The sequence below is a fragment of the Eumetopias jubatus genome, unplaced genomic scaffold (genome assembly GCF_037043125.1).
Source record: "Eumetopias jubatus isolate StellerSeaLion01/CBP00866 unplaced genomic scaffold, mEumJub1_p1.0 scaffold_7, whole genome shotgun sequence".
In the NCBI taxonomy this organism is placed as follows: Eukaryota; Metazoa; Chordata; class Mammalia; order Carnivora; family Otariidae; genus Eumetopias; species Eumetopias jubatus.
Genome location: NW_028274813.1, coordinates 126858634 through 126874956, shown reverse-complemented (window position 1 = coordinate 126874956; position 16323 = coordinate 126858634). Strand labels below are relative to the sequence as shown.

At 53.3% G+C, this 16323-nt stretch overlaps 1 protein-coding gene across 1 annotated transcript in view; it reads right to left on the bottom strand.

Moving 5' to 3' along the window:
- KLHL25 (kelch like family member 25) overlaps positions 1 to 15001 on the bottom strand; it is a 33296-nt gene extending 18295 nt beyond the window's left edge. The window contains exon 1 of the mRNA XM_028122194.2: positions 14872 to 15001. The gene's annotated coding sequence lies outside the window, so the exon portion shown is untranslated. The remainder of the gene's footprint in view (positions 1 to 14871) is intronic.
- Between the last annotated feature and the right edge of the window lie 1322 nt (positions 15002 to 16323).

Below are 16323 nucleotides of genomic sequence, written 5' to 3'. Positions count from 1 at the left end.
CATCGCTTTGGTGGTGGGCTAGGTTACGCCACAACAACAAATACCCGCAAATGGCAGCAGCTTCGGAGGACGGAGGTTTCTCTCCTGCTCAGACGACATGCATCGTGGTTCGGTGGTGGTGGGGAGGGGAGTGTGGGAGTGTTCTTGTCATCACTGTCAGCCCCAAGGACAGAGCAGCACCATGCCATCAGTCGGTAATGCCAATGGGAAGAGGGAGAGCGCTCTGGAACGTGAGCACTGACAACCCCATGCTTGGCCTGGAAGACATGCAGCACTTCTGCTCCCATCTCCTTGGCCAAAACCAGGCCCATGGCTTCGCTCACCCACAAGTACCAGAAGTACAGTCCCACCATACGCCCCACTAGTTCTGTCAACTGGACGTAAGAACAGGAGCTCCGGGATTCAGGGCAGGAACAGTACTACGAGTACTGAACTGTAGTCCTTGAGTACTTGCTATGTAGTAGGCACTGTGCCACGTGCTTTCTGTGCTAACTCATCCACCTCCCCGCAGCCTTGGGTACAACCACCACCTGCACCTTCCCTGCTGGACACTGGGCGATGAGCTCCCACCACTGTACTCTGTGCACCCAGCGTCACAAGGCTGCTGGGGTGCAGATCCCTGTCACTCTTTCCCATGCACCAAAGAACAGAAGAGATCTAGGGGCCACAGCCCGGGGTTCCAGCCACTGGGCCCTCTCGTCCCTGTCTACCCCTTGTCAACCAGCTTCTGTGCGCCTGGGGCAGTGCCATCGTGAGGAGAATGAAGCCTCCGTGCCCCAAGATATCCAATGTGGGTAACGAACTAACTTTTCCCCTGTGTGCTGCAAAGGGTCCGAGTGAGAAAACAGCCTCTAGGGTCCTTTTGTGGGTCCTGTTCAGGTGAGGACACCCAGCTGAGCAAGGCTGCCTCAGGGAAAGGATCCAATAGTCTCCCATGCCTTGCCCAGCTGCTCCAAGACAATGTAAGGATTTTGCCAGCTCCACACCGGCAAAGGTCCGTGTTTTAGGAGAAGCCATCTTGCTCAGGAGAGAAGCAGACCCTCAGGAGGGACCGTCTGGGCGACACGGGCAGCCCACAGCAGCTACCGCCCCGGGGGCAGTCGGCACCCGGTTCTCTGCCCAGAGCCCTGTCTTCCCACAGCGTGAGCTCCACGGACCAAGTGAGACAGGCCAAGAGGCACACCCAGGAGCTCAGTCATTTTTACTGAAAAGACAATGTAAGAGTGAAACACAAGATACAAAAGATGTAATCCCCCAGAATTATAACCCTGAACACTGGCGTTTTCCTGAGGGTTTTCCTGAGGGTGGGGGACAGGGAGGTTGTGGCTGAGGACACTGCCCTAAGGGGCAAAAACTGGTTCTTGGGGGATGAAAATCTTGTGTTGTTGTTGTTGTTTTAAGATTTTATTTGAGAGTGAGAGAGAGAGAGAACGAGCAGGGGGAGGGGCAGAGGAAGAAGCAGACTCCCACTGAGCAGGGAGGCCAATGTGAGGCTTGATCTCAGGACCCCAGGGTCATGACCTGAGCCGAGGTCAGACACTCAACCGACTGAGCCACCCAGGCGCCCTCTTGTTCTTTTTATATACAAAGCACAAATACACACACAGTACGCTGACTTACAGTACATACGGTATTAACGTTTATGGGAGGGGGTAAGCACAATTGGGGAAAAATGTCTAAAAAGGTTTCGGGGGGAGGCGATAAGGTTAAGAAACACCGGGAACTATTTTCACTTTGGCTTATTTTCCCCTTTTATCCCCAAACAGTTTACATTGTTGCAGTTATGGAATCCTATTTTACACTGTTTTTACCTTTTTACATAGTTTCCAAATTCCTATCCTTCACTCACTATTGAGCAAAGGTTAATGAAGTGCCTGCTCCCTATAGGCACTGGGATCGACAGCCTTCTGGCTCCCTCATCAAATAGCCCAGGGTCTCTGTGGTTGCCAAATGTAACTTTCAATGTCTGTGAAATATACAACGACCGACTAGGTCATTCATCCAGTTTTAAAAATTTTTACCCAAAGAATAACATTTTTGCTTATGTTGAATTACTGTATTCTCTAGGGATAAAATCTATGGAGAAGAATCACAGATGTTTGATGTCCTATTGTCCTAAAAGTTCTGTTTACCATGCTTAAACTGCCCCTGCAACAAAGCGCCTTCTTACAGCTAAGTGGGGTAGTGGTGTAGACAGCACCAAATTCATCAGGGACGGACAGAGAGAAGTTACCACATCCTGCTCCCACTCAGCTCAGTGGGGGCCGCCTGGACCGTCTCTGGCCCCCAAAGCTGGGAGTCTGCAAGCCCAGCTGTTGCTCCAGCTGGGAGCAGGGCCAATGAAATGGACACCACTGCTCTAATGAGACAAGGGACAGAGAACTGGGCACTCAGGCTCACCCATCTGTTGAAATAACTTGTTTCCTTTCACTTATGCAGAGTGAGACAGAGAGAAACAAAGAGGGGCAGAGAGAACAGTCCCCTCCAAAGCAAACATTGCATCATGGTCTTGGGTTCCTCCCGCTTCAGAAGGACTGGCCTGGCCCTTGGCAAACAGAGGGGGGCTGGGGACCTGGAGGGAGGCGGTCTCTTTTCCTGTCTGGTCCCTTAAAAGATCGGCAGAGCCCCGCAGATGGAGCCATTAAAAGCACTCTGGCCTAGATATCACTTTCAATGAGCCACCTGGAGCAACAGTCTTGGAGGAAAATGAATATGCAGAATAGAACGGGGGGGAGGGGGGGGGCAACAAAACACCAAGAGTAAAAGCACTGGCCATTTCCTCAGTGGGTCTTTCTCCCTGTTCATTTTTCTCCAGGCTGTCAGCGTGAGTGTTGAACTGGAATCAGAATGCTCCTCAATTCCTAAAGCCCAAGATATAAGCTGTCTTTTCTCTTCCCATTGAGGGCCGAGAGCAGGGGAGTGTAGCTGGAGAGCAATTCAGAGTATCTTTCAAAATGACAAATGCAGGTGCCCTCTGCCCCAGGATTTCCACACCTGGGAACCTTGCCCTCAGTCCCATTTGCACATGAGCTTTTGGCTGCAAAAGGCTGGAAAACAACCTTAATGTTCATAATTAAGAGTCCTAGTCAAATAAACCTTGGTTCATTCATAGAGTGCGATGTGATGCACCCAAATATATATATATAAAGCAGGTGGCTTTCCATGCTACCATGAGAAATGCTGTGAATCGGAGGCTGTCTTTTACGTCTGCTAGAAACCGGACTACCTAATGCACACACCCGTGGGTATGTGCACAGACTTCCTCTGGGAGGCTGTGTTGAAACTGGTTGATAGCAGTGCCACTGGCGAGAACAGGGGAGACCCCCACCCCTGTGAACTGATACAGTATCACTTTTTCCAAAACCCTGCATGAACCTTTGTGCCAGGTGCTTTTAAATGCATTCTCTCACTTAATCCTTCAGACACCTCTTCAAGGTCCCAATTGTACAGATGGGCCAACTGAGGCTCAGAGAAGATTAAGAAACTATGTGCACACATCTTCAGTATTCAAAGCTGTTTTGCTCCCAAGTCCCTGCTCAAATAGCACAAGGTGGGTTATTTATGAAGATAAAGAACCTTCCTGGCCACAAATACTGTGTGCAGCTGAACAGGAGATGGTATTTTAAATGAAAACCCTTGATTTCTCAAGCACCCCCCGTTCCACTTAGCAAACCTGCATCTTCCCTCCTGGGCATCAGGAAAGGAGGAAGCGTGCGCAGGTATGTCTCCCTGCCAGGCTTAGTACTGCCAGGAAGGGTGCCTGCTACAGAGGACAGCGGATGACCTGGGGACAGACCAGACCTGTGATACGGGCTGTCAGGCACCTGCCTTCCCCCCTGCCTGGAGAACAGCCACCATCAGTCTGGGACCTCCCCTCTTGCTGCTACTGCCTTGTCTGTGATGCGAGGCCTGTGCTGGTATTCAACTGCTCGGTGCCCTTGTTTCCACATCTGTCAAATGGGCGTGCAAATCACCACACCCACCTCACCTGACTGCTGAGGGACTAAAGGGGGAATTAATGTAGAGAGCTAGGCTCAGGTTCCCGGTTCCCAGGTGCTCTGGGCAGCACCATGCACTCAAAATGTTTGTTGTAAAATGTTTTCATTGAAGAATGTGAAGAAAATCCAGCCTCACAGGGATGAGCTGTCGGAAAAGGAAGGAAACTGTAAGAGCCTTTTCAGATAATTTAGGGTATTCTTCTTTGATACCTCATCGAGACCTGACAAGCAGGAGCCTCTTAAAGATTAACTGCAGTGTGGAACCTGAGCCTGAATCTGTGAACTTTTGTACACTGTGACATTCCGATCAGTCCTGGTCTATCTCGCACTCTGAATGGAGTTTTCACCCATGCATGCTTTGGTAACACCATGCAATGGTCATTTGGAAAACATCAGCTCACTAAGCCATGCACTTGGAGATATTAGTGAAAAAGGCAAATAACACCTTGGTATTCTCATGAAAACAGTTTTGACCTTGGGGACCCCTAAAAGAAACTCAGGGATCCTCCTAACCACACTTTGAGAACACCGGGTTAGCAGAACAACTCCCTTACCCTCCACATTAGACATGTTTTTGTTAAGAACTCAGAGGAAAACTTCTATGGAAAGCACGGGGTGGGTGACGGCAGGATCACCTGCCCCTGCGGGTCTAGGTCCCCTCCCCAGCTTGCAGTCACGGTGAGCCATCATAGAGGTGTGGTCACAGGGGCCAGCACCTTCTGCCCTGTGGCTGGCTGGCCTCCCCACCTTCCCCGGTGCCTCCCTTCTTCTGGCCTGCCCTGCTCCTCCCCTCATTACTAGCCACTTTCTTCTTCCCACAGGACCCCCTCATTCTCCCCCAAAATAACAGACCTAGGTACTTTGTACTGGGCAGGGCCTCAGACAGCAAACTACAGGGGCCATGCACGGACTGCTGCCTTTGGGCTTTGCAGCTGATAATTCTCGGTTTCTTGAAATTACATATGTGTGTATATTTATAGCCAAATACATGGGTGCCCAGAAATTGCGATTCATTCACATATACATTTTTAGCACATCGCTTGGCCACCAAGTTCCATTAAATCTTCCTTCCTCTGGGTTCCTTGTGTCACCAGTCCTATGCTGGCGACAAGGTGAGGCCTTCTCCACTGCATGCTGGACTGTGAGGGGCCCCTGTCCCCAGTGTGACCCCCCGCCAACGATCTGAGGCCAAATGCTTTGCTCCTGACCACCAGTCTCTCCTGCTCAGAAAGCCTTCAATGAGGCCTGGATGTGCCTTATTCAGTCTGTCCCCGGCTCATGGCCCAGGCCAGCCCCTCTCCCCACCGCAAAGTGTGCAGACACAGCCTGGCCTTTCCAGCTCTCCCTTCTCCCCTTTCTGCCCTCAAGTCACAACTCCTCCGTGAGACCTTCACCTCACCATCACACCCCTTCTGGACTTGGCAGCTGGTGTGCAGAGGGCCCTGCACACACAAGAAACTCAAAAATTACCCAGATAAGGAATCTGAGCACCTACTATGTGCAAGGCTCTGTGCTATGTACCAGAGATATGGCAGTGAGTAAATGCACATTTTTGTGTTGTTTCCTAAAGTTAGTGTTCTGATACCCGTTAATGCTTTGCTATAGCATTCTGGTGTTTCTTGTCTGGCCCTCTATTCCTTCAGATCATTGTATATCGTGCCCTTATTTTAATTTCCAACTCCTAGAGGACAGTAATCTGTGTCACTTTTGTTGCCTAGAGTATATGCAAAGCTAGTAAATACGGCCAAAGGGGAATGGATTAACCACAATATCCAATGGAATAAGAATCAGAAAGATCCAGACATCTGTCAAACCCACGTGAGAGGTTCCTGCCGTCTGCTGTATTAACTTGCAATATGACTGACATGTTTCCTATTTAAGTATTTCAAGTGCTAGATGGGAAAGAGCAACCCTCAACCCTGCCCTGGACGGTGTTCCATAAATCGCAGGAATCAAACTGGAGATGCCAACTAACGAGGCAGCTAGGCTCTAAGCCCCTCGTTCCAAATCCCAGTACTGCTGTTTGTACCTGTATGACTGGCCCCACATACGTCCATTCCCTGAGCCTCAGTCTTCTCATCTGGAAAAGGGGGGCGAAAATAACTGTCCCGACGTCAAAGGACTACCGTGGGAATGAAAGGAGAGAACCCAGGTAAAGAGCTTAGCACAACGGGGCACACAAAATTCACTCCATTCATGAGAGCTGCTGTTCTTCATACTGTTGGTGCAGCCCCTGGGGGCATGAGCCCCGTGGTGCGAACATGCAGAGAGCTGGTCCCCTGAGCTCCACCCTGGCCTTACTCCCGTGACCCACGTGGCAAAGGAATCTGCAGATATAAGTAATGATGTTGCAGACTCCTCAGGTGACCTAGAAACAGAGGTTATCTGGGTGGGCCTGACCTAATCACAAGAACTCTTTACAGCAGAGTTTTCTCCAGCGGATCACAGAAGTGGATGCCAGAGATTTCCAGCAGGAGAGGATCTGATATCCCCACTTCGGGTCTGGAGATGGAGGGGGCCATGTGGCACAAAATGTGGCAGCTTCTAGGAGCCGAGATCAGCATCCAGATGACAGCCAGAGAGGACAGTGGGACTTGAGTCCTACAACCATCAGGAACTCGACTGTGCCAACAGCCTGAATGGCCAGGAAACCAACTCTCCCCCAGGGCCTCAGGGTAAGAACTCAGTCAATACCTTGACCTTGGACTTCTGGTCCAAGACCCTAAACAGAGAACCCAGTCCGGCCAGCTCATGCTTCTGCCCTACAGCACTATGAGCTAATAAATAGGTACAACCTAAGTCACTAAGTTTGTGGTGATTTGTTATGCAGCAACAGTATCTAATATAAGCCCTGCTTGGCCTCAAACCATAATGCATATAGAGGAAAAACATACCAGGTGCTTGTCCAAAGGGTCTGGGGACCATCTGAGCCATGTCTACTCCTAGCACTTAGCAGTGCACGTATCATATAGAAGGTTCTCAATAATTTCACTGAAAATAATGTCAACTTCCAGGGCACTCAGGAATGGAATGGATTAGCTAGTTAGCTTCAGTCCCATGACCAGCCAGTTATAAGGTGTTCAGGTGCAATTATCTGGGGCAAAACCCAGCACAGGCCTCTTTTTGGCCTAGAGGAGAACTCCAGACACTGCAAGTGGTCAGAGGAAGCCACTCAGCAACCGGGGAGGTAGGCGTCCACGTGCAAAGTGTCTTGCTTTACACACCACCCGACCGTGCTGTGGCCCCTGCCTCAGCCTGCGGCAGCCTCCCAGGACTTGGCTGGCCAACCAAACCCTGACATTTTACTTGTAATTTTACCTTCCAGTAAAAAGTCCTAGTTGGAGTGGTAAAAATAGCAGCAGCAACTTCTTGCAGCACAGATACACCAGTCTGTCTCAGGGCCTGAAAGGAAACCTGGTGATCTGGTCTCACGCTAGCTCCGGGAAACGCCTGTGAGCTGGGCTCAGGCTGACAGCAGGTGGCACCCAGCGAGAGCAGCCCACTCATGCCGCTGCCCCTGGTGCACCACCCTCAAATCGGCTCCCAAGATGCTCCCCTCACTCCCTTCATGAAAATCCCAACCTTCAGCATCAGGGGATGTCTAAGAAATGTACAAACTTGCCAGCAGCCAGGCTCCCCACCCGCCTCCCCTCCTGCTCACCAGCTGCAGAAGTACAGAAGAGGGGAGGCCCCCTACCAAGGCCCTTTGGGGGTCCCACGGTCCCCTTGTGCATCTGCTCTTTATTACCCTCTCCCATGTCTGTCTACCTCCCTCTCTGTGGCCTCCTGTCCCCTGCAGCTGTCCTAACCAGGTAGGGTACTGGGGGATAGTAGACGTCTCCACCAGTGCTTACGTTTGAGTCATCCCCAGGGCAGCAGGGCTCAGGCCACCCTGGATGCCGCCCCTCGAGCAGAGGAGGTGAGGTATTAGAGCCCACTTGGGGAATGACAGGAGAGCTGTCATTGGCTGAAGTGTCCCCAGGTACCGGAATCCCGGCAGTCATGAATTCCTCCAGGGGCCCAGGACATAGGGCTGCCAGCCTCCTGGGTCCCCCAACATAGGGCCTGATGCCACCCAGGAACCACATGGGAGTGGTATTCCCTGGCCCCAGATTTATCCTTTCCTTTTCTACCAATCTCCAGAGCTTCCCCATCCTTCTGTCTCCAAATCAAGTACAAGGGCCCTTTTGTTGATCTTGGCTTGTTTTAAAGCCTCCTGTTATAAGAAAACAGACAAGGACCCCCAAAGTAATAAACATGGGAATCCATAAAGTTCTAAGAGCTCTAGCCTTTGGTCTAACCAGCAGCTAAATAGGGGGATCAGCCTGTGGTGACCAATGCCCCTCTCAGAGCCTTTTTATGGATGGGGTAGAGATCTTTCTCTACCCTCCTGGCTCATTCCTTCATTCCTGCAGGTGAGACAGGGAGGAACGCACCTACTCGGCTAGCCCTATGACTTCTCTCTCAGGCCAGGTGAGGGATGCCAGGCAGACGTCCCACCTAACGCCACCCCAGCCCCTCCCCTAGACACAATGGCCATTCAGAAATACTCGGGTTCACTCACATGTTCTGAGCTTCAAATATCGGGCTCTCACTAGTAAAACCCATGATGTTTGCAGAACTTTTCAGCAACAAATGAACTTTCAGGAATGTTTTCCCATGCGCCACAAGCAATGCACAGCAGCCTGGCAGGGGGCAGGGCAGGGATTAAAAGGGCCTCATTTTACAGATGAAGCTTCGCTAGAGGTCAGGAGACCAGTTAGAGACAGAGCCAGCAACTGCTAAATCTCGATATTCTGGAAAAAAAACAAAGACGGATGAAAACAAAAAGAGGAAGCCTGGATAAACTGGATCACTTTTTTTGTTTGTTTGTTTGCTTGTTTTAAAGGAATAATGAGATCTTTACCCCCCTCCCTCCCATCACATGAGCTAAGAGTGACAACGTGGAAAATATCAAGTATTATCATTATGGGTGAGGGTGTGGGCAAATGAGCTCCCAGACACCATCGGTGGGTGAGTGAGCTGCCTGTCTTTGGGAAAGGCATTCAGCTTTGACAACGAACATTTAAAAATCAGAAAGATGCACTACCCAGCACATACACGACTTCCTGGATTGCATGAAGGGGGAGGGATCAGATAGGACCTAACGGTCTCCCCCAGAGAGGCTGAGATGAAAGCCGGTGACCAGGCCACACGGGAGTGTCGTGCAGCTCTAGGATGGGCAGGAGCACCACCATGCACCGGGCCACAGAAGCTATGGACAGAAACCCAGAAAAAGGGCGGCCAGAAGGGTATGCACCACACCGCCGACAGATACCAAGGACAAGGGGGACTTCCAGGCCATGTTGCATTTTCTCTCACCTTGTCCGTTTATAAAGAGAATCTACTGATGTGTTGTCGAAGTTAAAGGAAACAATTAAACAACTTAAAGGGACGTGTTTTCCTTGGCCTCCCTAGGAACCAGAAGATTACAGTGGGTGACGGCTGCTGCTATCTCTGGCTAGATCCCCCTCCGTGGCCCATGCTGTTCCACACTGTCCACTCGCTTGCTCCCTGCCCTGCATGCCCTTCCTCAGATCTTCCCATGGGAGCCCCAGTCCAGTCTTGCAGGTCTCGGCTCAAAGGTCACCAAGCCCAGAGAGGCCTTCTTTAGGCCCCCTAGTCCCCCACCTTGACCTTTTCCTTCTCATCCACTAATGGCAGGTGTATTTATTTTGTCTATCTGGCCCCCGTGGAAGAGGGACTCCAGGAGGGTGGGGACCTTGCCTCATTTTCTGCTGCATCCCAGAGCCTGGTAGAGAACAGATGGCAAAAAATATTCATTGGGCCCATTTGGAATGGAGATGCTAGAAACGGTCTACTTCCTCACCTCTCCAATGGGGAAACTGAGGCAGACTCTTGCCATGCCACTCACTCTTCAGCGGTGTGCCACAACGACCCAACTACCTGTCTGCCTCACATATCAGAGGCCGAACTTTCAAGAAAGGACTCTCTTTGAACCTGACTTCTTTTTCCCAGTTTCTAGTCCAGGATGAGGCATTCAGAAGGTGCTAAATAAAAGCTTGCTGCATGAACGGAGCTGTACGGCCCTCTCTCTTGGATTTTCAAAGCTGTGAACAACAGAGGCACAAACCTGGCTAGCACGCAGCAGAACCTGAACTCTGGATGCTGGACGTAATGGCTTTCTAGAAAAAGAGCTCCTGTGTCTTTGGCCCTCGCTCCTGCCCAGACAAATCTGGCCTGGCCAATTGCAAACCTGGCAGGCAGCTCATCCTGGAACTGAGTGAGCAAAGCTCCTCTTATCGTAATTAGGAAATTAATTACATTCACCCTAGATTGATCTGTGGTCAGCCTCTCCTTGGGGGCCAACGAGAACAGGCAGAAAATAAGTAAGGCTTTTTGTTTCCCTCCTATCCCTGCATCCTACTCTGATGGACTGGCTGACAGTAGAAGGTATCTTCTTGGCAGGCAGAGGTGGGTGGGAAGTGACACCCAAGGCGAACGTGGTCCTCCCTCTGGCAACAAAGACGTGGTTCTCCCACGGCCCTGCTCAGCGCCCGCCTTCTTGCGGGAGGAGCGATCCAACTGGTCTTGCAGGCACCTCCTTGGCAAAGTCTGGTGTGTAGGAGCCTCACGTTCTGTCCCCCTGGGCTCCCTCACGATCCCTACCAGTCCTGGGAGATCTGTGCCCATCTCTCTTCTTGGAAGTGGCCCTGGGGACACCTGTGGGCTAGGTCCCACCCTATCCATTTTGGGATTGGGGCGGGGGTGTCAGCCTAAGTGCTCCCACACCTGCCACCCAGGTCCCCCTGCCTGGGACCAGCCACAGCAACCTTGGGAAGTAAGTCATCCACATGCCACCTTCCTCTGGGCCCAGCTTTGTTCTTCTTTGAGCCAGTCCTCTGTCGTCACTAGCCCCTCATCCCTGGGCACCAGTGCCTGCAGGCCCTTTACACCTGGGCCCTGGACTCCAAGGCAGTGGGCAGAGGCAGGAAGCCGAGGGAGGCCTGAGAAACTGGGAAAGTCTGACTCAGTTTCCACCCACCAAGAAAGGAAAGAAAACTGGGAGCTTGCCTACTGTATACTTTTCTCGTTCTACAGGCAGGAAAATTAGGGCCCAGAGAGGGAAAGCGACCTGCCCAGAGCCCCATAGCACACATCAGAGGCAGAGCAGGAAGTCTAGACTCCTCACTTCTGATTTGCCCCTCCACACTCCACTGGCTGCTCTCTATTTCTTCCTGCCCAAGAGGGCTACGCAAATAACTCAAGCCTATAAAACTACATGACATCAGAGGCTGCAAGGACCTCTGGGATTTTATAGCAAAACATCTAATAGAAGCATTGTACAGAAGAGCATCCGTACATGTTAGAGAAGAGCAAGTTGAGGCCCATAAAGGTAAGGGGACCTACATGGCATCACACACACAAAGGCACAGCAGGACTTTCAGACCCCCCCAACTTAAGGGCTCTTTCTGCCAACAGGTTCCAGAACTGTTGTAGGATGGTGAAGAGGTGGAGTTGGCCTTGGGCCTCAGTCACATTGCAACAAAGTATGGCCCAGAGAGCCTCATCCAGACTCTGTATACATCGCAGGGGTGCAAGAGATCATTGTGAGGAAATATGGTGAAATTTGCCAACTGAACTGGATTTCTCAGGTCACAGAGCCAGCACTTTGAGGAACAGGTCAATGAGCCACACATGCCTACCTTTGTTCCTCCAAAGGGCAAGGACAAACGCTTAGAAGGAAAGGTCCAGGAATGAGAAAGAACAGTCTCCTGGCACCAGAGGGAGGGGAAAAGGGTGGATGGAGGTGGCTGAGGCCCAAGAGATCAGAGACACACGAGCAGCATCTGAATTCAAGTCTGGTTCCCGAGCCCGTGCTCTTTTCCCCAATCTTGTGCTTGAAGAGACTTAATAGGAAGCCCTCCCATCTTTGAGCTCTCTCTCTGTTCCCACCATCCCCATCCTCACAGCCTAGGGACCTGGAGTCAGTCTGGCAAGGCAAGTGCCTGCAAGTGACAGGTATCAGCTTTCGCGAATTTTCAACTGGACGGGGCAGTGATGCTCAGGGGCCAGGTGGTCCAGGAACGAGGCTGGGCTGGATTCCACCACCGGGGACAGACCCAGATTACTAGGGGAAAGCCCTACTGGGATGAGGTGAGTAAAAGCTGTGGATGCACATGCGACCCCCCCCCACCCCACCCCCAAGCTGTCCCAACTAAGTGTTTTCTGGCTGGGAAAATGCTTCAATAGCTCTGGTTGCCTGAGGCAATTCAATTATGAAATTTACCACATCAGATGAAAACCATCAGCTCAATCAGCCAATTCATTTGCGTCTGGCCACTCTGTTTCCTCCTCCCAGTTCTGTCCGCCCCTCCCTGGCCAGGCCACATCCACACTGCAGGCTGCTCCAGGCGGATGAGGGCTTAGACGACGGGCCGGTCTTCGGGGCCTGTGGGGTGGCTTTTCCCAGGACTCCCTGAGCAGAGAGGCTGCAACCAGAAGCCATCCCTCTTCCTGGAGACTCCGGGGCCTGCTGACTCCACAGTCTCAGATGAACCCTTCTATCACCTCCCATCTGCGTTCTCCCTGACCTCAATGTGCACCTGGCTTAAGGTTGCAAGGAACTGGCTTCAGGGAGAAGTGTGGGTGGGTGGTGGGAGAAGGCCGCTGCCTGGGGGCTCGGAATCAGTGCTCTGCCATGCCACTCTCATCTTTACTTTGTCAAGGCATCATGGCTCCAAAAAGCCTTTGCCACCCGTTCCCCTCGGCTGCCCTCGCTGCCTCTATCACTGGGGTACCGCGCACACACCTGTGTGTCCATATGGTAGGGCCCCTATCCACGTCCCAGCACACCCCTGTCTAGGAGCTCCCAGAAGACAGGGCCCTGATCAAGACCCTTCAGACAAAGACTCAATTAGTCAATTAACAAATGAATGAACAAACCACTCACTGAATAACACTCCCTCCCCAGGCCCCTTGTGCATCAGAGTGGCAGAAGGGAAGAAGCCAGCCGGCTTTTGCTGCAGACCACGAAGTCCCAGGCCTGGGCAATCTTCCTCTTCTTCCTGCTCTCCTCTGCCCACACTGGGTGCCCAGAGGTTTGAGAGGCTTTTAAGGAGCATCGGGCTGCAGAAGCTGCCTCGGACGCTGAGTGTGCAACTCACCCACAGCTCCTCTCTCTGCACCACAAACATAAATCCAGCTGCAGCCCCAGCCCCAGGATGAAGGTTTCTACCATTTCTCTCTACCTTCCTTTTAACAACATCCCTGGAGTCACTTCCTGACAAATGGAATGACTCAAACCAAGACAGCTGCCAGACCCAGAGGTCTGACTCCATCACCCTCCTCAAGCACAGCATGGGGACCCCAGGACCCCTGGTCTCAGAAGGATACCAAATCGGCCCCGGGTGGGGTGGACCTTGTGTCCTACTACCCACTCGCCCCCAGCCCCCAAATGCAAGTCTTTACCAACAGCCCCTAGGAATCCTAACAGCACACCCGGGCCCACTGAGCATCAGTCCCACCTATGAAGGGAGAGACACAGGTCCAGGGTCCCTAAGGGCCTGACCCTACATCACTGTCACCATAGCCTGGTCTATGATAAGAACGGGGAGTTCCTGCCTCCTGCCCTAGTGCCACCGGCAACTTCACTCTTCACATGGCCAGAGTGAAACCAGAAGGCCCAGACACCTGCTGTTCTCCGCCCTGATTCACCAGGAAGGGCCAAAGCTCAGGGAGCCTTTCCCCTGCTCAAGGCAAGTCAGCAGGACCCCAGAGTGCCCAGCTTCAATCTGCAGGGGCCTGGGTTGTCCTCCACCCCAATCCCTTCCATCAGGTCTCTAGAAAGACTTTTCTTTGCACAAAGTGTGTGATCCTGCCCCTTGGGGACTTTGAAGCAGCAGTACAAAAAAATGTACGGTGCCCTTGGGGGTACAGTCTCTCAAAGGAAAAGCTTCTCAAGCAACCAGAGGAGGAAAAGAAGTGGGCGGGGGGGGGGGGGGGCGTGCCCAAATGCGGTCGAGGAGCCAGGGCAGGACGTGGGTTAGAGGACTGCTGGGCTGGAGAAGGCTCGCTCCAGACCTGCTAAGGTGGCACCCCCTCGGCGGGCAGGTGGGTGGGCCTAACAGCGTGTGACCACTGCTCTGCTGCTCCACAGCTCTCTAAACAGAGACGAGGGGCCCCGTCAGGCCGAACGTGGACGGCCGGGGGCACCGGGGCGGCGGACGCGGGCCGGGCTCGCGGGGACGACACTGCCCTGGTTAACCCGCCCGGCCCTCGCTCCGCACGAGGCAGGTGGCCATCTGGCCCTCGGCGTCAAGTGCGTGGGGACTTCGCCCAGCCCGGGCGCAGAGCCCGGCGGCTCACATCCTCCAACACAAGCAGCCTCCTCTTTCCAGGATCGATAGTAATTTTTTAAAAAGAGAGTCTGCGGACTCAATGAATCAACCACTCCCGAGGGAAAAGAGTTGTAGCTCCCGCGCGCAACATCCATTTGCAAAACAATTCATTCCCTCGCCCGGAGCTCTCTGCAAATACCCTCGCCGGGTCCCCAGGCACGCGCGGGGCGGGAGCAGGCGCGCGGACTGGAGAGGAGGTGGCCGACTCCAGCCCCCTCCCTCCGCACCATTGTCCCCGACTCCAGCCCCCAAGACCCCGCGGCGGTCGGGGCGGTCCGGGAACCCGAGCACCGCGGCGCTGCTCCCGGGACACGCGCCCCCGCGGGGGCTCTCTCAGCCGTGGGCTCCCACGGCGGGGCGCGAGGGTGCCCACCCGGGGGGGGGTGGTGACAAGTGCCAGCCCAGAGGTCGGGGCGCGCGGCTAGACCGGCCCGAGGCCGGCGCCCCCAGCCCAACCCGGCTTCGCCACTCACCGCTCGGGGAGCCGCCGCCCGCCGCCCGCCGCCCGCCGCGCTAGTCGCCCCGGTTCCGCCGCCGCGCTCAGAGGCCCCGCGCAAGGCTTCACAGCCCGGGCCGCCGCCGCCGCCGCCGCCGCCGCCGCCGCTCCCCTCCCCCGGGTCGCCACAGCCGGAGCGCGCTGCCGCTGCTGTACAGCCCCGGCGCCGCCAACAAACTAGTTTCTCAGGCCTTCCCGCCCCGCCTCCCGGCGCGAAGCCAATCAGAAGCGGCGCCTCTGTGACGGATGGACGGCCGAACCCGTAGTTCAGCCCGCAGCGGGAGAAGGGGGTGGGCGCCCGGGCCGCGCCGGCTCCGCGAGGGGGCGGGGCGGGGCGGGGTCCGGAAAAAGACTTCGACCAGATTCTTAAAGGGACAGGCGCCTGCCTGCCCCCCCCCCCCCCCGCCCCCCGACCCCGCGGCCAGAGTTTAGGAACAAAACCCTCCGGTGCTCTAGAGCTTTCCAAGGGAAGAAACTGTGTAGATTGCAAATGCCTCTTCTCTACCGGGTGTGCGGAGCCACACTTTTAGTTGTGGAAGTGTTAGGGAAATTCTTTCGTTTTACTCTGAGCTTATTCAATGTTTGGGATTTTCTGCAGCCACTAAACCCCATTAAGTACTTGGAATATGTATTTTTCAGGGACTTCAGCTCTCCAACCCATACCACTTCTCACTAAGTTCTTTATGTAAGCCAGTCTTCAAATATTCATTCATTCATTCATCCATTTATTAATTCATTCCACAAACGTTTGCTTGACGCCTGTTCGATGTTCTTGTTTCCGAACGGGAGAAATGATCTATAATTTCTATGTCTTGTCTTTTAGTTTTGCATTTCATTCCACGACTTCAGGTTGCTGTGTGTCCAAATTCTTCATCTGTAACGCGGTGGGTAAAAAAGTCCTGTTTCCGGAATTAAAGAACACGAACTCCTATGACAAGGTAAGCGTGCAATAAATGTTACTTAAGGGTACGAAAAGCCCCGGTAAAGTGTTGAAAGTCCCAAGTGCTGTAGGAGCCCATTATGGGGCGGGGAGAATTCCCAGGAGGCTGAGGTCACACCTGAAGGGAGGTCTGAGGAAGGTTTATAGAGGGGGAGGGGAGCACACGGAAGATTTGGAAGAGGGGTGGGATTTTGACTGGCGGAAGCTGGGAAGGAGAGCCCCTGCCTAGAGAGCTGTTTGGACAAAAGAGATTTCAGGGCGCAAGGTAGCAGCAGGGAAGACATCTGGGGGAAACTATATGGTGCAGACAGAGAGAACAGCAGAGGAAACCTGATCTGGATTTGGATCCTGGCTCTACCCTCAGGAGCTAGAGAGGGCTGGAGGCAGATTGCTCAGGCTCCGATTCTTACTGGTGAAAGGAGGATTCTAGAACTTATGGCAGGGTTACTGTAAAAATTAAATAAGAGAGCATATGTAGTGGGCCTGGCA